Source organism: Neophocaena asiaeorientalis, unplaced genomic scaffold (assembly GCF_003031525.2).
Source record: "Neophocaena asiaeorientalis asiaeorientalis breed wild unplaced genomic scaffold, Neophocaena_asiaeorientalis_V1.1 scaffold30, whole genome shotgun sequence".
NCBI lineage: Eukaryota > Metazoa > Chordata > Mammalia > Artiodactyla > Phocoenidae > Neophocaena > Neophocaena asiaeorientalis.
Window position 1 is genome coordinate 8,634,982 of NW_020174923.1, and position 22,583 is coordinate 8,657,564.

A 22,583-nucleotide genomic window follows, 5' to 3' on the forward strand; every position below is an offset into this window, starting at 1 on the left:
TTCAGTATCGTTGGTTACCATTATAATTCTATGTATTTAATTTTATACATTTAAATGGGTCCATAGGCTTCACCAGATGTCAAAGGGGTCCACGGCAGAGCCATGTTAAGAACCACTGGTGGGCACTAAAGCAAGTATGCCCATCTGAGGGTGTATCGTGTCTGGGTTTGAACTCTACTCTCCCACTGCATAGCTGCCTGATATGGGCTCTGATCTCTCATTGCTCACCTTGAAATTGGAATGACAGCCACCACACAAGGTGGTTGGGGTGATTCAAAGAACTAGTACCTAGTATCAGGCACTACAACACACCCTTTACATGGGTTATCTTATTTCATCCTCCTGCAACCCTATAAATTTTGTCCTAGAATTGTTCCCATTTTACAGATGGGGAAATTGAGGTCTATTTTAAGTAAGTGCCCAAGGTCATATAGCTAGGAAGTGGGAGAACTGGGATTAAAGCCCAGCCCATTGGACAACGGGTCCCATGTGCCACACTGTATGGCCTTCCAAAAAAGCCAAGCGCTCCGGGTCAGTGGAGATTATCATCTGGACCACACAGAGTCTGGGGAAGGCCAGGCTAGAGTTTCTAGGCTCCTGAAGCCCTTATTTGACCTTGAACTCTAACTAGGTGCCCACAAACAAGCGCTGTTGTGTGAACCTGAGGTCCAGACCTGCCCCTGATGCCCAGCCTCATCTCCATCCACTGCGCTGTGTTCTCTGCCCTCTCCGTGTCCTGGTTTCTCAGTAGTTCTCAGCCAAGCCATGGGATTTGAAGCCTTGCTGCTTTCTCCAAGGACTTGCCTGTCAAGGGGAATTAGTTTGAGAGGAAAGGGAAATAAGGACTCGATGTGAATTTAAGGTAAAAATCTCCTGGATCTGAAGACAGTGGGTGTGACAGCCAGCGTGGGCCTCAGGGACCCCGAGGGAGACGCTCACACAGGTGCTTCAGTGTCGCACTGTTGTGCTGACCGTGACCAGGGAAACACCTGCTGGGACCAATTAGAATCCTTCCTTCTGGACTGGGTTCATTTGCATAAACCAGAAGGCCTCCTATTCTTCGCTGAATGAAAAAGGTTCTTTCTCTTTCCCTAGCTGTCAGCTCACACATGGCTTCCCTGGGAAGATTTTGCTGGCTCCTCAGACCAGGTTCCCCTCGTTTGGCTGCACTCATCACCCCCTCCGCCCCTCAACAACACCTCAGCTCACTCAATAACTCATGTTTCCTTCCAGACTCCAGCACCAAGGACAGGGACTTTGCATCGTGTTGTCACCATTATACAGCCAACACCTAGTGCATAGTAGGCATTATTTGCTCAAAGAACACATGGATTTCATTACACGACACCCGTCTGTCCCCTTGTGAGCCAGACGCTCTGCAAGGGCCACTCTTGGGCCATTCAACAGAAGGCCTTGTTGGTACTTTCTTTAGCTCTTACCATGGTTTAGTCTCTCTGCTAGTTTCTGGGCCCACCCCTTAAGGAGCTTACAGCTGAGCTGGGGAGATAAGATGTAAGTCCTTGGAAAGATTATTTTTAATTTGGAAAGTTGAACGTTTGAAGCCAGCATCCCATGAGACTGTGGGGTTAGGTTAGAGGTAGACCATGCTTATCCAATTTGGAATCACTGAAGAGTTCCAGAAAGGGCTTAATTCTCCATCCATTAAAAAAATATATATTCTGCAGAGATTCTGAGATGCCGAGGTTAGGCTTGGGAGAAAAGCAAATGTGGAAGTGTCCAATGATGTGTTGGAGGGAACGAGTGGGAACTTTGGAGATAACGCCAGAGGGGTTGGGGCTGTCTTGGGGTCTGACTAAGCATCTGGTAGAGCACAGCTTGTGATAAGCTGCCTGCACATCCTGGCTCCCGACTCTTAGCTGAGGGTGCATCCGGCTGCTGGAATTCGTGGTATAAAGGGCACACAGTTGACATGTTCTCAGGTGCTGCCTTGTCCCCAGGGCGTAGCAGAAGATGCTGGCACATCTAACGAGGAGCGAACCGCCCCTAAACTGGAGGAGCGTGAAGACACCTCACCCACGGTGTGGAGAACGCAGGTTGCTGGTGTGGGAACTTGAAGACACCAGCTGAGGCTTGTGTCCCAAGCAAGCGTCTGAAGGAGCTGGGGCAATTGCGCGGAGTGGCCATGGGGTGGCAGTGTGGAGCTACATCCCTGATTGTGTTCAGGAGACAACACTGCTGTCTTGAGTTAGCCGCTCCCTCCTGAAGTCAGGCAGGCTGGGAGCTGGGGGAGAAGCCGGGAAGGTTCTCCCTTAATTTAATCGACCTGTGCACTGAGCTGAGACCGTGACTGCCATCCTCTCAGGCTGGGTAGCTGCCCTTGTACGGAGGCTCCCGGGTGCTTATTCTGGGCTGGGAACACGCTGATAAAAAGTTAATTTCTATTTGCTGTTGCTTGGTAATTGGATGAACATGAAAGCAATTAAATATTAAAACATACAAACAAATAACTAAGTCACTGTAATTAGCCAAAGTTTGATCACTGTCATATTTATTTAAGAAGAGGTGATATGTCTCAGCAGGTGACATTTTAAATACCCTGGGCCTCTCTGGTGTTGTCTTTGGGGAATGCTGAATAATGTACTGAGAATTTAATTAAACCCTGTTATAAATCAGCTATGATGACAGGGAAATGACAGCCACATGTTGAAATGAGAATTAGTCCACAGCAAGGGATATTAATTAACTCCTTTTCTGAAGGCCTTTGGCACAGAGTGGCGTTAAAAAAAAAAAAAAGTGGCAGCCAGCGCTTTGACAGGGGGAGGGACTGTGCCTGTTATTTCTATAATTATCATTATTATTTATGGCTGGAATTTCTTCAATGGCCAAAGTGCAGCTAATAACCACCATGCCATACAACGAGATTAAACAAGTCTTTCCCCGGGAGCTAGGAGATACAGGTAGAAAATCGCAGTGTAAAAGGATGCCGGGGAATGAGAGAGAGTGTCCCTTTGGAAAACACGAACATGCGTATTATTCTCTTCCAGATTTGGACTCAGGGAGAATATACAGAGACGTATTCGACATGGATGCACAGACCGCAGAGCTGGGAGACACCATGGAAACCAACTAGCCTAACCCCGCTCCCCTCACAGAAGAGGCTCAGGGAGATATAAGGATTTGCCCTAGGTCACGGGCTTACTGGGGCTGAGTCAGGGTGCGCTTTGACCCCGAGCTCAGGTCAGTGGAGTTTCTGTGAACTCCTCCCCTGGGTTTTTTTTTTTTTGTTTTTGAAATAATTTTATTTATTTATTTATTTATTTATGGCTGTGCTGGGTCTTCGTTGCTACACGCGGGCTTTCTCTAGTTGCGGTGAGCGGGGGGCCACTCTTCCTTGCGGTGTGCGGGCTTCTCATTGTGGTGGCTTCTCTTGTTGTGGAGCACGGGCTCTAGGCGCGCGGGCTTCAGTAGTTGTGGCGCACGGGCTTAGTTGCTCTGTGACATGTGGGATCTTCCCGGACCAGGGCTCGACCCCGTGTCCCCTGCATCGGCAGGCGGATTCTTAACCACTGCGCCACCAAGGAAGTACCTCCCCTGGGTTTTGAAAGGCAAACTGCACAGGATGTGGATGTGGTGGGAACAGAAAGATGCTTCTGAGAAGGACGAGGCAACAGAGATGCTGTGTTTGTTCCTGATGTTGAGGAACTACTTGTGCAAATTGCAGCAGGTGTCTCCACACCCATGAGGACGGCGTGAGGTCTCTCCCACTCGGACTCTGCTGGCCTTGGCCCCCGGAAAGGAGGTTGGGTTTGAGGTGTTGGTTCAGTCATTCTTTGCTCAACTGCGAATACAAACACTCAGCAAATAGGAGGTGTCTTGTACAGTCCCTCTGTGGGAAGAGAGACCTCATTAGTCAGAGAAGAATTGGGGCCTTTCCTGGCGGTCCAGTGGTTAAGACTCTGTGCTTCCTTTGCAGGGGGCATGGGTTTGATCCCTGGTTGGGGAACTAAGATCCCACATGCCCTGTCATGTGACCAAAAATATAAAAAAAAAAAAAAAATCAGAGAAGAAATGGACCCTTCACTGAGGGCCGGGCCAGTGAAACCACCTGTGCATCCCAAGACCTTAACAGAAGCCACGTTACTTGCTCCTTTGGTGAATGCGAACAGGGTCAGGGAACGTACACTTTCCTTCCACCAGGAATTACAGTCACGCCAACGTGTATCTAGAGGTGTGGATGCTACGTCTGCGTAGAGTCCTGGGCACTTGATCCAGGAGCCATTAGCCAAAGCAGCCACACCTGGACCGCAGACCGTCACCCTATTGGCTCCCTGGGCTGGTGATGGACAACTGTATCAGCCAATTAAGAACTCAAAAGGCTGGGCGGTCAGTTGCAGTAGAGATGGTCATAGGTGGTCTTGACCTCATGTAGAGGTGGAGGCTTCCTGAATGGCTAGAGAGCAGCAGTCCCCGACCTTTTTGGCACCAGGGACTGATTTCGTGGAAGACGAGTTTTTCCACGGACGGGGGAGGGGATGGCTCAGGCGGTAATGCAAGCGATGGGGGCCGGCAGATGAAGCTTCCCTCGTTCCCCAGCTGCTCACCTCCTGCTGTGCGGCCTGGTTCCTAACAGGCCGTGGACCGGTACCGGTTGGGGACCCCTGTTGTAGAGCATCTCCTTGGGCGTCCCGCAGAGATGAGAATCTGGCCTTGAGGAAATTATCAGGACACAGTCTTTACAACGTTCCCCAGGGTCGGAAGTGGTTGGTTCATACAAAAGCCTGGTGTTTCAGAGAGCCGGCTGCACTGACTCCAGCGTTTCAGGTGTGTGTGTGTCTAAGTATGTCCCCAGACGGTGGGACCCCCACGGATGCTCAGAGGAAGAGCGGCTGACAGCAGACGGGGAAGTCGTGCTGAGAGCTTTCTTGGCGGAGCCTGAGAAGCATTTGTGTGCAGAGGAGAACCACAGATGTCCCATCGGTTTAGTTTGGATGATGTTATCCGGAAGGTCAGGGACTTAACAGAAGCTGAGCTTAATCCCGGAGCCCTGCAGTCCTTGTGTCGGAGTCACCGACACAGAGGCCCAGGGTCCTGGCTTGTGGCGGGGAGCCCATCTCATCTGGGCCAGCCAGAGCCTACAACACAAGGCAGTAGCGTTTCTGCCGCTTCCACATTAAGTCTGACCCGCAGTCAGAATTAAAGGTTCAGGTTACTATTTTTACCCTAAGCCGGAGTTCCCATCCCGGCTGTTCCAGAACTCGGCTGCTATGTGGCCTTGGGTGACGTCTTACTGGGCCTGGGAAGGCTGGCAGGAGGGGAGCACAGGAGGAACCGGAAGGGTGAGAGAGTCCCACTCTGTGTTCCTAACCCCACTGACCTGCAGAGCTCCGTCATGGAGTGCCAGTAGTTATGGCAGAAAAAGGGATTCTGGGGTCACAGGTGTGTAGCCATAAATCTGCCCAATGCCATACACTATAAGCCTTTCTTTGAAATTTGGGCTTCCCTGGAGGGGCAGTGGTTGAGAGTCCGCCTGCCGATGCAGGGGACGCAGGTTCGTGCCCCGGTCCGCGAAGATCCCACATGCCGCGGAGCCGCTGGGCCTGTGAGCCATGGCCGCTGCGCCTGCACGTCCGGAGCCTGTGCTCCGCAACGGGAGAGGCCACGACAGTGAGAAGCCCCCCATACAGCAAAAAAAAAAAAAAAAAAAGAAAAAAGAAATTTCCCAAGCTCATATGCATAGGAGAGGCTCTGAACAGTCCTGCAATCGTGTTAACTTGGGTCAGCAGAGTGAGTCACATTTAAATGATCACCGAAACAGCCCCACCCGCTTCTGTTGTTGTTCCTGGTACACTGTGATAGGCGGAATAAAGGCCTTCTGAACGTGTCCACATCCTAATTCCCCAGAACCTGCCAATATGTCACCTCATATGGCCAAAGGGACTTTGCAGATGTGGTTAAGGACCTTGAGATGGGAGGTCATTTGGATTTTCCTGCCCCCCCCAATCAAATCATGAGTCCTTAAAAGCAGAGACCTTTTCCTGTCTGTGGTCAGAGGGAGATGTGGCGACCGAAGAGTCAGAGACATGCAACGTTGTTGCCGGCTTTGAAGAAGGAGGAAGGGGCCAGGACCCAAGGAATGCTTTAGAAGCTGGAAGAGGCAAGGAAATGGATTCTCCCCAGAGCCTCCAGAAGGGGCACAGCCCTGCCGACACCTTGATTTTAGCTCAGCGAGACCCACGTCAGAATTAGAACCTAAAGAATTTGTAAGATAATAAACTCATGTTATTTTAAACCTCTTAAGTTTGCGGTGATTTTTTTCATGGCAACAATAGAAAGTGAATACACGTACCTACAACACGCTGTTGCACGCTGACGGTCGTTCTGAGAACGATGCCTGGCTGGTAATCCAATCAAGTGAGTACAAATGATTGATGGCTCATCACCTGGGTACTGGACACCGTGGACCAAACCAAGCTGCACAAGACACGCTCCCTGCCCCTGAAGGGTCTGCATTTCACTTGGGAAGTCAGGGCACACGTGTACAGAAGGGAAATTCTGTTTTGTTTCTAGGGCATGCTGACTCAATTACACAATACAGGGAGCTAGGCAGGGAGCAGACCACACCCACCAGGGTGAAGTGGGGTGGCTTCCTGGAGGAAACGTCAGTTCCAAGTTCCTGGGGTGGGGCTCCTGTCCATCCACCTGGCAGGAGGGGCTCCTGTCTGTCCACTTGGCGTTCTGTCTGTTGGCTCCTGGAGCCTCACCTGTACCCAGGGTTGCTGTGAGTCAGGCAACCCCCGTGAGTGTTAGAGACATCCTCCCCAAGCGAATGTGCATCCACTTAACAAAAGCAAGATGCCGTGTTTGGAGACGATGGGCCCCCAGTGCAGACAGAGATCTGGGTCTCCCTCCTGCCTGTTCCCCCAGCACCTGCACCCTGGCCGGGCACCTGGGCCGTAGGGGAGTCTGCTCCTCTACGTGGAAGGAAGGAGGTCTCTTTCAGGGCTCTGGGCTTTGCAGATTTTCCTTAAACAAACAGGAGAGCTTATTTGTCTTTGGTCAAGCTACACGGAGGTCAAAGGGCTGGTGACCCCTTTTAGTTGGAGTGACAGGGTCACAAAGTTATATGCTCCTGGGCCGGGATGATCCCCAGTGGGGGGAACTGGCTTGTGGTAGATAGACCTCAACTCCGCCCGCTTTGCTCATGAAATCCCGGTGGAGGAGACAGCCCGGGGCGGGCTGCTGAGTGGCATCACTCAGGTGGCTTCCACCTGTCCCCCCAGCACACTTCTCAGTCACGGTCTCTCTTGTTTAAGTGTCCCCTTCCCCTCTGCCTGGTCCCTCCACACCTGGCCCCCAGCCTGTTCACCTAGGCTTCCACCAATCCTGGGACCTCAGCGGGTCTCTCTTGGCCCGATGGATGACATTTAGGATGTTGGCAGACAAAGACGCCCCTTCCTCCCCTGCTCGCCCCGTCTCAGCAGATGGCACAAACCGTCACCGCCAGGAGTGGCACGAAAGATGCTGCTCTGGGACATCAGCCTGCGGCCCCCGCCATCCGTCTCCAAATGCAGAGCCCGCCTGCCTTCCACATTTGCACGTGTGAGAAAGAAGGAAGCCTGCGAGGCTGTAGAGACCACACAGTACAACGGCAGGGTAAACCGTTTTGAAAATTACTTGAGTATTGCTAAGATTAATTATTTGACTCGGCGTTAGCACCCTGACCTGATCACATGCCGTATTTATTGATAATAACTTGGTTATATTCCTGTTACAAATTTATATTTTAATGTGGTCAGTCTGACCTACTGTATTCTTTTTCTTTGTCTGGCAGGGTTATTGGGGGTCTAATTTGCATACAGTAAAATTTACCCTTGTTAGTAGACATTCCTGTGAGCTTTTTTCTTTTTTAATTAATTAATTTAGTTTTGGCTATGTTGGGTCTTTGTTGCTGTGCGCGGGCTTTCTCTAGCTGCGGTGAACGGGGGCCACTCTTCACCGTGGTGCGCGGGCCTCCCGTTGCGGTGGCTTCTCTTATCCGCGGAGCATGGCTCTAGGCGCACGGGCTTCAGTAGTTGTGACACGCGAGCTCAGTAGCCGTGGCTCGCGGGCTTAGTCGCTCCGCGGCATATGGGATCCCGCCAGGCCAGGGCTTGAACCCGTGTCCCCTGCATTGGCCGGCGGACTCCTAACCACTGCGTCACCAGGGAAGCCCAGTCCTGTGAGCTTTGATGAATGTGTACAGTGTTGGAACCAGCAGCACAATTAAGATGTGTAACCATTAATTCTCTTAGCCCAGAACACTCCCTCATGTTTCTTTGTAGTCAAGAGCTGCCCTCCCCTTGGTCTCTGGAAACAAATAATCTGTTATCTTTCCCTATAATTTTGCCTTTTCCAGAATGTCCTATGAATGGAATTAGACAGTATGCAGCCTTTTGAGTCTGGCTTCCCTCGCTTAAAAATACATTCGAAAATCAGTCATCTGTGTTGTGGGCATTTATGGGTTGTTCCTTCTTATTGCTAAGTAGTATCCCATCGTGTGGATGTACTACTGTTTCTTACATCTGAAGGATATTTGGGATGTTTCCGGTTTTGGATGCTGATGAATAAAGCTGAAGTAAACACTCACAGACAGGTTTTTGTGGGAACACACGTTTCCAGTATGGGTTGCATAATAAGTATATGCTAAACTTTATAAGAAATTCCCGCACTGCCCTCCAGCGCGGCTGTGCCGTTCGCATCCCCACAAGCAGTGTGAGAGTTCCACATCCTCACCAACGCTTTGCTATTGTCAGATTAAAAAAAAAATTCCAGGCTTTCTAATATCTGTGTTGTGATATCACATTGTGATCTTAATTTACATTTCCTTAATAATTAATAATGTTGAACATCTTTTCGTGTGTTTATTTGCCATCTGTGTGTCTACTTTAGTTCAGTGTCTTTTCAAACTGTTTGCCTTTTTTTTCGAATTGGGTGGGTCCTTTGTCTTTCTATTATTAAGTTTTGAGAGTTCTTTAAATATCCTGGATATGAGTCCTTGAGCAGATACGTGTTTTGCGAATATTTGCTCCCAGTCTGAGGTTTGTCTTTTTTGTTTTCTTAACGATGTCTCTCAAAGAGAGGAAGATTTTAGTTATGAAGAAGCTCAGTTCATCACTTTTTTTCCTTAACGAATTGTGCGTTTTGTTTTATATCTAAGAAATCTTCCCCTGATCCAAGATTTTCTCCTATGTTTTCCTTCTAGAAGTTTTGGCTCGTGTTCCATTATGAGATAGTTTTTATATATGGTGTAAGGTATGAGTTGAGATATATCTTTTTTGCACGTGGATGTCCAGTTGTTACAGCACAATTTCTTGAAAAGACTGTCCTTTCTCCACTGGAATGCCCTTGTACCTTTGTGGACAATAAATAAACCATAACTCGTTTGTTTGGAAAACTTTGGCTTAATGCTGAATGTGATTTGAAGGTCTACTTTATTTTTTTTTCTTTTTTGGCTGTGCCATGCAGGTTGTGGAATCTTAGTTCCCCAACCAGGGACTGAACCCAGGCCCCCCGCAGTGAAAACACCACGTCCTAACCACTGGACCACCAGGGGATCCCCTGAAGGTCTACTCCTAAATTGTTTATTGAACACTTTTTTCAAATGACACCTCCCAAAGGTGTAGATCCAACCAGAAGAAGCGAGTTGGTGGCTGAAGCTAATAAACCAAGACAGTTGTTTTTCAATCCCATCTGACAATTGTGTAAAGTTTTTTAAAATTGAAATTCGGTGGTTTAATTTCTATCTTTCCTTATGTCAATCAGTTGTTCTTGCAATCTTGGAAAGCATTATACATTTCATATCTTTAATAAGTGAGTTCAAAACCCACAAAACTCTTCATATGAAATATTTTTTAAAATGTGTTAGCAAGTTGCTTCCAGGTCATATATGCAAGTATGAAAAATCTTTTAAACAGGTGATGCATTGCTTTCGTAATAATGATGCCAGCCTGACTCTACTGAGAACTTTCTACCTTTCCTTCAGAACACTCAGGACCATGCAAGAAATGCAGCACCTGGATAAGGCAAGGTACTGATGCCAGAGCTCTAATCAATAACAGTGATATCTACGTTCTTTACAAGTATAACCTGTTCCACACCTGTAGCTTTTAAATTTTCTTTTCAACACATGGCCTTTAAAAATATATATATTTATTTATTTAGGCTGTGCTGGGTCTTAGTTGTGGCTTACGGGATCTTTTTTGTTGCAGCATGTGGACTTCTTAGTTGTGGCATGCATGCGGGATCTAGTTCCCCGACTAGGGATCAAACCCGGACCCCCTGCATTGGGAGCTCGGACTTTTACTCACTGAACCACCAGGGAAGTCCCCACATGGCCTTTTTATTTTTCTAACCTGTTAAATGTTGATGGCAGGTTGAGTCTCCGCATTTGGAGATTGGGGGTCTGATGGCCTCAACTGCATCTCCCAGGTTCCCTGCTCTTCCTTCCTTGGGAGACTGTGTGTTCCTGAGGCTCTTGCTTCTCTGAATCCTGCTCTGTTCCTCCTTGTGGTCCCCCAGAGCCTCTATTGAACACGAGCGAGTCTGTCTTTGACCACTGAGCGAAATGCATCAGGCAGTACTAACTACGGAGGCCCTTTCTCTCACCCAGCAAGCACCGGAGAGCTATCAGTCCCGCAGGGGCGGCTCAGAGCACTCCAGCCTGGTGGCCCCTGTGGCCAGCTTCACTGAGAGCCACGCCCTCTGCAGCTGGGTGTCTGGGAAGTGGAGATGGAGCTCCTAAGCGAGCCTAACGGTGAGCGCGGGAGTGATGGGTCTGCACATTTTCCTATAGGTCACGTCCTGAATTGAGGGTTTGCAAACTTTTGCGGCATCTTCTCAGCCCTTGGGTGGGAGCCAGTAGATTTCACAACACCAAGTGCAAACTTGCTTTTCTCTGGATCCTTTCCTCCCTCGGACAGCACCTCAGTTCTTGGACAGGCGCCCTGGGGATCTCACTGTACTTCGGCTCTCCTGGGTTCTGCAAACCCCAGTGAACTTGTCAGTGTCCAGCAAGCACTTGAGTGTGGACTTTTACGAGCTCTGCAGGCTTAACGGCTCAGGTACCCTGGAGAGCGGCGCGGTGTGGCCAGAGGACACAGAAATGAAGCAGGGAATGAAGAGAACTTGGCTCTCCACTTCTGGAACCATCGGGAGGCTGGGATTTGCCTTGGAGGGGGCAGCCTTTGGCCTCTCCTTGCCAGGGGATGGGAGTTCTTCCTAAGGAGGCCTGTCTGCTCCAGCCTGTCTAGATCTCTCCTGTTGCTCTTGAGCACAGAGAACGGATCTGGGAGCTGCCCAGCTTTTGAGGAGCAGGCTGAACTGGGGCCGTCTGCTGGCCACTTTCCCCAAGGGGGTCTGTGTGTTCTGCAAGCAGGACCCTCTGTTGCACGAAAACCACGGCAGCTATCATGGGCGTGTGCGTGCAGGTGGGTTTTCATCTCTAATTCTTCCTTCAGCAGGTCCCAGATGGCTGCTGGCACCTCCTCAGGGCTCCATATGCTTCCTTGATTATATCCAGTAAGGAAGAGCGAGGCTCTTGTTCTAACATTCTAAGGAAAGGTTCTGAGTTTGCTTTAATTAGGCTGCATTGGTTAATGAGCCCATATTTGGACGACTCACTGTGGCAAAGGGATGGGAAACACACTCGTTGGCTTAGCCTACATCATGTGCTTTATCCCTGGACACGGGGATGGAGTTGGGTTCCTGGGACCGGCATAGACCCCTGACTTGAGAGGTGGAGGCTGTTGGGGAGAGGGGATATAAGTACCAAGGAGGCAACCAATAGGAGTCTGTCTTACTAAGGTTAGGGAGACCAAAGTTTGCTAGTCAGGTGATCACAGGAGTCGGGGAAGGGTCACCTCAGGAGAGTGGACATTGGTGAGTTTGTGATGTGTGAGGGGGGTGGTACCCTGGCCCCGGGCGGCTGGCACATCATCCATTCAATACTGGCATAAAGATCGCCTTGCTCCAGTGACCTTGTGCAGGTGGGATGAGGGAGAGCACATAGATGGAAGCCAGGCTTGTCTCAAGGGAACTCATCCAAGGTGCCGCAAGGGGAGATGAGACTCCCTTTTCCTGGGCCGCTCAGATCCACATTCCGTCCAATGGCAACGTGACTTCTAGCAGTCCCATCTCTCCATGCTGAGAGGGTGTCTTTTAGTCAAAGCAGTACTTGTGCATAGGAACAAATCCCAGTGCGGGGGAGCCCGTGATGAGAGCACAGTCCCCTGCCGCTCCCCACCTGGAAGATTTACTTCTTCAATATCTCCCTCCATGATTCCAAACTGGATGCTGTGCTTCGCACATCCGAAGCATGTCTGTGGGTGACGAGTTTTTGTCCACCTCCCACCCAATTCTCTCCGCATTCCTTTACCATGTTTGACAGTTATCCTCTCATTCTCCTATGGTCTGTCTTTGCAATGAAAATGTTCTACCTGCTGACATTTCTCTGCTGCTTATTTCATCAGCGTCATGTTGTGATACTGGGATGGATAATGCAGACGTCCGCTGGGCATGAGATCAGACTCTCTGACTTCAAATCCCAGGGCCTCGGTGTTCTCCATGTGAAATGGAACTATCAATCCAAACTACCTCTGGGGTTGTTTGGAGGATTCAGTGGGCACATTGTCTCAGGGTATTCGGGCTGCTATAACAGAATACCATGGACCATGGAAATTTATTTCTCATACTTCTGGAGACTGGAAAGTCCAAGACAAAGGTGCAGGCAGATTTGGTGTCTGGTGAGGGCCTGCTTCCTGTTTCATAGCCATCTTCTTACTGTGTCCTCTGATGGTGGAAAGGACAAGGCAAGTTTTGGGGGTCTCTTTTATAAGGGCACTAATCCCATTCATGAGGGCTCCACCCTCATGACCTACTCACCCCCAGAAGGCCCCACATCCTGATACCACCACATTGGGGGTTACAATTCAATCTATGAATGTTGAGGGGGACACAAGTATTCATTCTATAACACGTCAAGGGCTTAGCTGGGGGAGGGGGCATGATTTGAGCACAGGAAGTGGAGCCACTCCACTGGCTACTGCCAGTCCCTGGGACAACAGCCCAGAGGAGCAGGGTGAGCAGGGCAAGCAGGAGGAGAGAGAGGGGGAGGGGGAGAGAAAGAGAGAGGGAGAGAAAGAGAGAGAGAGAGAGAGAGAAAACCCCTGGGAGCTGGGAGCCCGTGCATACTTACCCTGTCCTCCCGTGTACCTGATGCAGCCACTGTTAAAAATAGAATTGTACTTTGCAGAGAGAGCCTCAAATGACACCCACCAAATGCCCATTAACTCATCAAAGTGGTGATTCCAAATTGATTACTTCAAGTATAAGACATAATATCATGTTCATCATGGAAAATAATTAGCGGGGGAGTGGGGCCCAGGATGGCCTGATGCCTGCCTGCCTGGCTCCCCAACCCTGAGGCTGAGGGGCGGGGAGAGGGTGGGTATAGCGCACTGCTGGCTTTCACTGGGGGGGTTGGTTGGTGGCTGAGGATTAACCCTTGTCCTGTGACCCAGCCCTCCTTCAGCCCCACTGGCCTAGCCAGGCCCTCTCCCCGGGGCGGTTTAGTGCTCCCCGGCCCCTGGCCCCTCTCCAGCTCCGCTGTAGGCCAGCCCCTCCATGTTCTGCTGCACCAAGTGGGCAGTAATTGGTTGGGCTCCAGCTGGGAGCCGGGGCTACCAGGAAATGCATTTGTCACTCGCTGAGCGTGGGCAACAGCCTGTGCACCTTCACACCGTTTCCGTGGAAACCAAATTGCTCTGGCAGGCAGCATTCCGCAGCGACACACGTGCACACACACGCACGCACGCGCACGCACACATGCGTGCACACACACTCCCCACTGGAAAATCAAGTGCCACAGAGAGCTGTCACTGACCAACCCCCCCACCCCCCGCCCCGTGCTCTCCTTACTGCCCCCTGTGCATCCCCACCCCAGGCTCAGACCCCACAAAGGGATGGTCAGAAATGCCCACCCCCTAGGGAAGGGAGATGAACAGGGCTGGCATCTGCTGAGGTAGCAGATTGAGGAGGAGGTTTATGGGCTCTTGGATGGGAAAATGGCTCCTGCTGGTGCGGAGATGAAACAGGTCAGACTCTGGAAGAATCCCCGCTCCTCTGGGGGCTTTGGTCCAGAGCTGCATCCTCTGGTGGGGGGGGGGGGCAGGCAGTGAGACTTGCACAGGAGGGGTCTCTGCAGTCATCCTGCCCCCCCCATCCCTTACCCCCCTCCCTCAGTCCCTCACTGCATTGCATGCCTCAGGCAGAAAGCATCCATAGCAGTAAATATTTGGGAAGAGGCTGTCCTCCCCATGATGGGGAGATAACTGCAGGGATCGTGGGTTTGTATAGTAGATGCTGCGGTCCAGGCCCCGGGGGGGCTGGGGGCTCATTCCGCCGCTCAGGCTCTCAGCTGATTCTTTCTCCTGGACTTGCCTTCAGCTGGAGAGTAACCTCTGCAAAGGCCCGGGCCTACCTGGGGCAGTCTGTATCCCAGTCCTGGCCAGCATAGGGGGACAAAGTCCAGGCCAACTTGACTCAGCTGAGAAACTCTGGGGGGCCGCCCAGCTCAAGCTCCTAGGATGGAGGGCTGGCTGAGGCTTCACTAGGGCTGCTGGGAAGCTCCGAGGTCCGAGACCCAGCACATAAAACTCCATCTCCCGGCCAGCTTCCCGGACCCTGACTGTGACCCTGACCACAGCCGCGTGTAGGTGTGTGATTTCTGAGCACCTTCTTTCCTTCCATCCCCCCTTCCAAATTCTGTTGGATTTGTGCCAAGCACTGTCAGCCAGACAGGCACAGTTTCTGCTCTCATGGAGCATCTATGCCGATTGGCAAAGACAGAAAAGAAACACACAGTAAGAAATATCCCACCCCAATGCTCATAGCAGCATTATTTACAATTGCCAAGATATGGAAGCAACCTAAGTGTCCATCGACAGATGAATGGATAAAGAAGAAAGAAGATGTGGTATATATATATATATACACACAAAATGGAATATTACTGTCGTAAAAAAGAATGAAATAATGCCATTTGCAGCAACATGGATGAACTTGGAAGGTATTATGCTAAGTGAGATGAGTCAGACTGAGAAAGATAAATACTGTATGATATCACTTATATCTAAATCTAAAAATACAACAGACTAGTGAATATAACCAAAAAAACCCAGACTCAAAAAAAAAAAAAAAAAAAAAAAAAAAAAAAAAAAAAAAAAAAAAAAAAAAAAAAAAAAAAAACCCAGACTCACAGACCCAGAGAACAAACTAGTCATTCCCAGTGGAGAGAGGGAAGGAGGAGGGGCAAGATAGGGGATGGGGATTAAGAGGTACAAACTATTATGTAGAAAATAAACAAACTACAAGGATATATTGTACAGAACAGGGAACATAGCCAATGTTTTATAATAACTATAAATGGAATATAATCTTTAAAAATTGTGAGTCACTATGTTGTACACCTGAAACTTATATAATATTGTAAATCAACTATACCTCAATAAGAAATCAATTAAAAAAAGAAAACTATCCGGTAGAGAAATGTGTTCTGTGCAGTTAAAATAGGGTGATGGGCTAGAAAGTGGCAGGGGTGGGGCTACTTTATATAGGGTAGTCAGGAAGGGCCTCTCTGAGGAGGTGACATTTAAACTGAAATTTGAGTAACAAGAAGCCAACCCTGTGAAGAACTTTCCAGGTAGAGGGAACAGCAAATGCAAAACAGCAAATGCAAGGTAGGGACAAGCTTGGCGCATTCAAGGGACAAAAAGAAGTCTCTGGGGTGGAGCAGGTGGGGGAGGGGAGAGAAGCAGGAGAGGAAATGGGTGGGGTTGGGGCCAGGTCTCTGAGGTTTTGTCCTCCAGCAGAAGGAGTTTGGGTTTCCTTCCAAGTGTCCTCCTGGGCAGGCACTGCAGGACGGGGCTAAGTGATGTTATTGACTTTGTGTTATTTAATTTTTTATTGTGGTAAAATACACATAATATAAAATTTACTATTTTAACCATTTAAAAAGGTACAGTTCAGTGGCATTAAGTATATTTACATTGCTATGCGACCATCACCCCCATCCATCTCCAGGACTTTGCATCTCCCAAATGGAAACTCTCTCCCCATTAAACACTGACTCCCCTCCCTATCCGCCTCCCCCAGCCCTGGTAAGCTCTGTTCTACTTTCTGTCTCTGTGAAGTTGATTATTCTGGGCACCTCATATAAGTGAATCATACAGTATTTGCCCTTTTGTCACTGGCTTATTTCACTTAGCTTAAGGTCTTCAAGGTTCATCCATGTTATAGCACATGTCAGAATTTTCTATTCACTGAGGTCTCCAGCCTGTAGAACAGCATGAGGCACATAGTAGGTCCTCAGTAAACCAACAGGAAACTAATGGGAACAAGGAGATGTGATCCTCCCACCCCCTCTCTCAGACCCCTCAGTTTTTGCCCATTTTTAAGAATTGAATTATAGTTGATTTACAATGTTGTGTTAGTTTCAGGTATACAGCAAAGTGATTCATATATATATATATATTCTTTTTTCAGATTCTTTCCCATTATAGGTTAGTATAAGATACTGACTATAGATCCCTGTGCTATACAATAAACCCTTGTTTATCTATTTTATAGGTAGTGGTGTGTATCTGTTAATCCCAAACTCCTAATTTATCCCTCCTCCCACCTTTCCCCTTTGGTAACCATAAATTTGTTTTCTATGTCTGTGAGTCTGCTTCTGTTTTGTAAATAAGTACATTTGTATCATTTTTTAGGTTCCACATATAATAATATCGTAATATTTGTCTTTTTCTGACAGACTTCACTTAGTATGATAATCTCTAGGTCCATTCAAGTTGTTGCAAATGGCATTATTTCATTCTTTTCTATGATTGAGTAATATTCCATTGTGTATATATATATATATACCACATCTTCTTTATCCATTCCTCTGTTGATGGACACGGGTTGATTCCATGTCTTGGCTATTGTAAATAGGGCTGCCATGAACACTGGGGTGCATGTATCTTTTCAAATTACAGTTTTCATCTTTTCTGGATATATGCCCAGGAGTGGGATTGCTGGATCATATGGTAGCTCTGTTTTTAGTTTTTTAAGGAACCTCCATACTGTTCTCCATAGTGGCTGCACCAATTTACATTCTCACCAGCAGTGTAGGAGGGTTCCCTTTTCTCCACACCCTCTCCAGCATTTATTATTTGTAGATTTTTGGTGATGTCCGTTCTGACCGGTGTGAGGTGATACCTCATTGTAATTTTGATTTGCATTTCTCTAATGATTAATGATGTTGAGCATTCTTTCATGTGCTTGTAAGCCATCTGTAGGTCTTCTCTGGAGAAATGTCTATTTAGGTTTCTGCCCTTTTTGCCCATTTCTTAATGCCATGGAAACACAGTCTATATCAGTGTGGAAATGGGAGTGAAATTGGATGGGGGAAGACTGTATCTCTTGACTTCCACTTACGGAAAATAGAATTGCTCCTGGACCACTGTCTCTAGCGGGAGTGCCTGGACCACCCCTGCATGAGTCCCATTGGGCTTCCGGAGCCTGCTGTGGGTGCCGTGGGTTCCCCGGCTGTAGAGGATCCTGGCTGGCGGAGATAACACTTGATAAGCAGGGAGAGCGGGCCGTCCCCTCTGCCCTCTTTTAGATATCCAGCGTTCTTTATAGCTTTGCTCAGGTAGATCATTCATTGCCATAAATTTTCTTATCTCCAGTGCTTTTCCAATTATGGATAACAACAGAAAAGCAGTCATTGGTTTCTAAAAGGTCATCAAGATATAGAGCCCACTGGGGAAGGGGATGACATGCAGCTGGCTGTATAAATCTGGAGAAGTTTTATGCATAAGTCAGACAAGAAATGTAAGTGAGATTCATAAAACATATAAAGATTTATGGTGTCTTGGCTGATGAAAATTGCCTCCCCTTTTGCTGTTTGTGTGGGAATTATTTGTTCCTTCCAAGTGTTTTACATATGGCACACGAGCCAACAAGTCCTCATGAAGCCCCCGTGAGTGGCTAGTGGCACCCTAAGGGCATGGTGACAATTAGTCATGACATCTTTGAGCAGCAGGCTGGAGGGGATCTTAGAAGCCATTGCTCCTCTGAACGCCAAAGATGCTCAAATTCCTGTAGGCAGCTGTTGCACTTTTAGCGTCTGTGGGCAGAGAAAACAAATATGCACATGGATGTCCAACTAGTAGGTCATGTCATCACTCCCCTGAGATCTGGGGGGTGGGACACGTAGGCCTGGCTGCCTGGCGTTTCCCAAAGTGGTTTTGAGAGTCCCGGGCTTGGACTCAATGCAGATTCCCAGCCTCACCTCCTGAGAGTTGGATTTTTTTTTTTTTTTTTTTTGCCATGCTGCGTGGCTTGCGGGATCTTAGTTCTCCAAGCAGGGATGGAACCCGGGCCCCCTAAAGTGGAAGCACAGAGTCCTAACCACTGGACTGCCAGGGAATCCCCAAGAGTTGGATTTTGTTAGTTGAGGTTGGTCTGGGAATCTGCATTTTTATTTAGCAAGTTGCCCAGGTGTTTCACATGCACGCTAAGGTTTGAGAAGGACTCGTATAGCTCCCTGTCTTCCCTTTTGTGGACATGGGGGTGAAGGTCCAGGGAAGTAAAGTGGCACAGTTAGGACCTTCTGCCTTCCAGGGACTCAGAATATTATAGAGGAAAGAATTATCAGAACCTGCAAAGCTCTTCCATGAAAAAGATGCAGGCTGATTGCGAAACACCATTTCTCCGGGAAGACCCTCTGACCCAGCCCGAGGGTCTCTCCCTTGCCCTGCCAGATCAGCAGCTCTGCTCACCCTGACCCTGGCACAGTGGGAAGCTCGCTAGCATCCTGTATGTGTGGTGGCGTGTTGCTAAGTCTCTAACAACTAGCTCTTGGTGGGGCCAGGGGGGAAGCCTTGACGTTTGCCAATTCCTCTGGTGTAAATACTCCCACCACAGCCAATTTCAAGCTTAGGAATAGGACTTCACTGATGGTGGAGTTGGGAAGAGATGTACAGATCCAGCTCTCATAATGGTCTGAGCCACCTCCAGCAACCACTGCATCTTTGTGTCCCAGGAAAAGAGATGGATGCAGCCAGAAACGGATCAGGCCAGAGGAAGGAGGAGACCAGGCAGCTGAAGGGTTATGTCCAGGAGGCTGCTTACCCATATGCTCGGGGTACCTCCAGGGGACGGGTACCTCCAGGCCCAGGATCCAGGGGAACCTAGGAAGCCCACGTGGCACTGGGGCTCAGGGTTCAATGCTCCCCCAGGGCACGGGAGGGTGACAGCCCTGCCGCCTGACCTCAACGGCAGGGCTGCTGGTCACCAGGTCACGGGTGTGGGCGTCTTGTGCTTCCGGCCCAAGAGGCAGGGAGAGGTCAGGGGTTTCCTTCCAGATCAGGCTGACGCCCCCCGCGGGTGTGAGGCAGAGGTCAGAACCAAACGCTAGCCCCTCCGCCTTGCATTTGAGGTTACCCCTTCCACGAACTGGCCCCACCCCTGTTCCATCTAGTGCTCCCGCCCTTCTCCGCCCGCCCCACACCCTGGCGAGAAGCCAGGGCCCAGTGAGCCCCCCGGCAATGTAGCGGACGTGTGCCCATCTCCTGGGTCTTGCTTAGGCTGTGGCTTCCCCTCAGAGTATCCTCCACCCCCTGCCTTTTGGTCTGTGGAAGTCCTGGGCTTTCCCAACAGCCTTCTGCAAATACAGTGTCCCGTGGGACCTTCCCATCCCCCTCCGCCATGGAGAGCCCCTCGCTTCTTTGACCCCAAGACACTGTGTGCCTTTCCAACAGCATCGATGACATCTGCCCTGCATGGTCACGTGACCTTTCCAGGGACAGCCAAGGAGGCTGTTTATTTGGCCAAAGCCTCTGGGACAGGCAGCTGGCCTATCCCTGTGGCAACCACAGCCCTCGCCCTGCAGCCTGGGACCCTGCTAAGGTTTAGTTTTACCCACTAAGGACCCAAAACAGTTTGCCGCCACTAGCAGTGCCTGCTGAGGTCCTGGATGGCTGGTGGGACCAGGCATGTCCATTTGAATCCTCATGACCCCCCCCATGCCCTCACATGCGGCTACTCCAGGTAGCTTGTCCTGCTGACCAGCGTCCGAGACTCACAGTGATGACGGTTGGGGGCCGCAGTCCGAGGCTCGGGCCCATGTCCACCTTTCTCTGGAGGCCTCTGGTCCACCTCCTTCCCAGCTCTCCTTTCCTGAGATGCTGACGTCAGGCTAAGTGTGGGTTGTCAGAACAGGTTTTGGGACCAGCTGTGGGGACCATGGCCGCCGTCACCAGCCAGAGCCTCTTCTCGAAGGCCAGGCCCAACCCTCCCGCCGCGGCTGCCGGACGGGACCCCGTGACCGGCAGTGCCTGTTGATGCCACGTGGTCTGAGGTCACCTGGGAAACGGTCAGTTCTCGGGCTGCGACCTCCTTCCTTCCTTCTTCCCTCCCTACTTCCTCTCCTCAATCCATCAGAGAGTAGTTTCATAGTTAAAAACGCAGGCTCTGGAGCTCAAATCTCAGCCCACTCACTTGCGATCTCTGTGATTCTGGACAAATTCTCAAAACTGTGCTCAGTGGCTTCATCCACACAGTGTTAACCGTGGTATCCATCTGATCGGTTTCTGTCGGCCTTAAGTGAGACAACACAGACGAAGCACGCAGAGCCGTGCCTGGCACACAGCAAGTGCAAGGTGCCTGTTATCCAAGAGTATCATCCTTATAACCACAACCATCACTATGGGGCGGCCCAGCCTCTGTGATGACAGTTTCGCTCATTGCTTCTCTGCTCCACCTCTGTTTTTCTCCAGCTTTCTCATGTGTGCGTCTTATTACTATTTGCTGAAATTCAATCAGGACACACAGGGACGTGCATAACCGTGCCGGCACATAGCAGGCACCTTATAAATTACTATTGCTTTCCAGGAGTCTCAGCACAGCCTCCCCTTGGTACCTAGCACGGTGCTGGGCGTGTAGTAGGTCCTCTGTGATGGAGCCGAGGGGTTGGTCTGGCCACCCTCTCTTCCTCCTGTGCCCCCTCCTCAGTACCTGGACCCTCACCCGTCATCAAAGCAGCAGTGCAAATGAACTCTGTGTCCCATGGGGGAGTGTGGCAGGGAAACACGCTCTCAGTTCTGGGGGTGAAGGGGCTCATTTTAGCAGAAACGAGGGGATGTGACTGTGTCTTGGATTGCCTGCCTGTTTTTTTTTTTTTTCCGGTACGCGGGCCTCTCACTGCTGTGGCCTCTCCTGATGTGGAGCACAGACTCTGGACGCGCAGGCTCAGCGGCCATGGCTCACGGGCCCAGCCGCTCCGCAGCATGTGGGCACGAACCTGTGTCCCCTGCATTGGCAGGCGGGCTCTCAACCTCTGCGCCACCAGGGAAGCCCTTCCCTGCCTGTTTTAATAATGGGCCCAAGGGGACTTCCCTGGCGGTCCAGTGGTTATGACTCCGTCCTTCCACTGTAGGGGGCGCAGGTTCGATCCCTGGTTGGGGAACTAAGATCCCGCATGCTGCGTGGCGCGGAGTGGCCAAAACTAAAAATAAAAAAAATAACGGGCCCAAGGTCAGGAAGCAGCTGGGTGGCCCACCCACTCAAATGAGCCCTTTCACCCCCGTCCGACACTGGGCTGGAGCGAAATCTCTGACTGATGTGCCTTCATAGGAGGCAGGATGGAGGGGACAAGCTGTCCTCACCAGGCTCTTCCCTGGGACAAAGCCCAGCCACGAGGCTGTGTTGGCCAGCAGGCAAGACCCTGGGAGTCAGTGTGCAGGGGCATTTGTCACGTTGCAGAATGACAAAGAGGAGGCAGGTGTCTGACCTGGGATGACAAAAACACAGAGCAGTGAAGCACCACCCCCGCCACCGAGGGGGGAAGGGGCAGAGACCCAGTGTCATTTTTCAGCACGATTTTCCTCCATTTAATGTTCCCATAGATTATGGGGCCCGATCATCCGATGGCCTGTAGAGATGTTTTATGGTGTCAGGGTGTAAGGTTTTAAGAGAGGGAAAAATTAATAGTGAACTTTCTGTTCTACAAAGACCCTCATCATCTGTAGAATACAAAGTTGATTTGGTGTTGCTTTTCTTAGAAATGTAATCAAGGTGAGACAGATAAATAGGATTTACAAACCTCCTTCTGCATGTAAAAAAGATGAAAAGGAACTTCCTCTCTAGAAACTTCCTTTCAGCTTGGAAGAAAACAAGGATGTGTCTTCTCACGCTCATGAGTGGGAGGTTTAAGAGCTTCCTGGAACAGCAGAGAATTTGATGCTAAGTATTTTTCAAAACCTTCAGGTCTTCTGTTACAGTTCTCTGTCCTGGTTCTGTGATCAGGAAGGTCTGAGGAAAGAGGCAGAAAGTTCTCTCTCTTCGATGGACCCTGGTCTGGGCCACATGTGCCCCAGGGTCCAGTTTGTAGTTCTTGACCCTGTGAGTAAAAATCTTTATTGAAAAACCACGCTTCTTCTTTACAAAGGAGGAAAAAAAGAGAAACCAATATCACATCCAAGTAGGGACCGGTGAGCACATGAAAAGATGCACGTCATTAATCATCAGAGAAATGCACATCA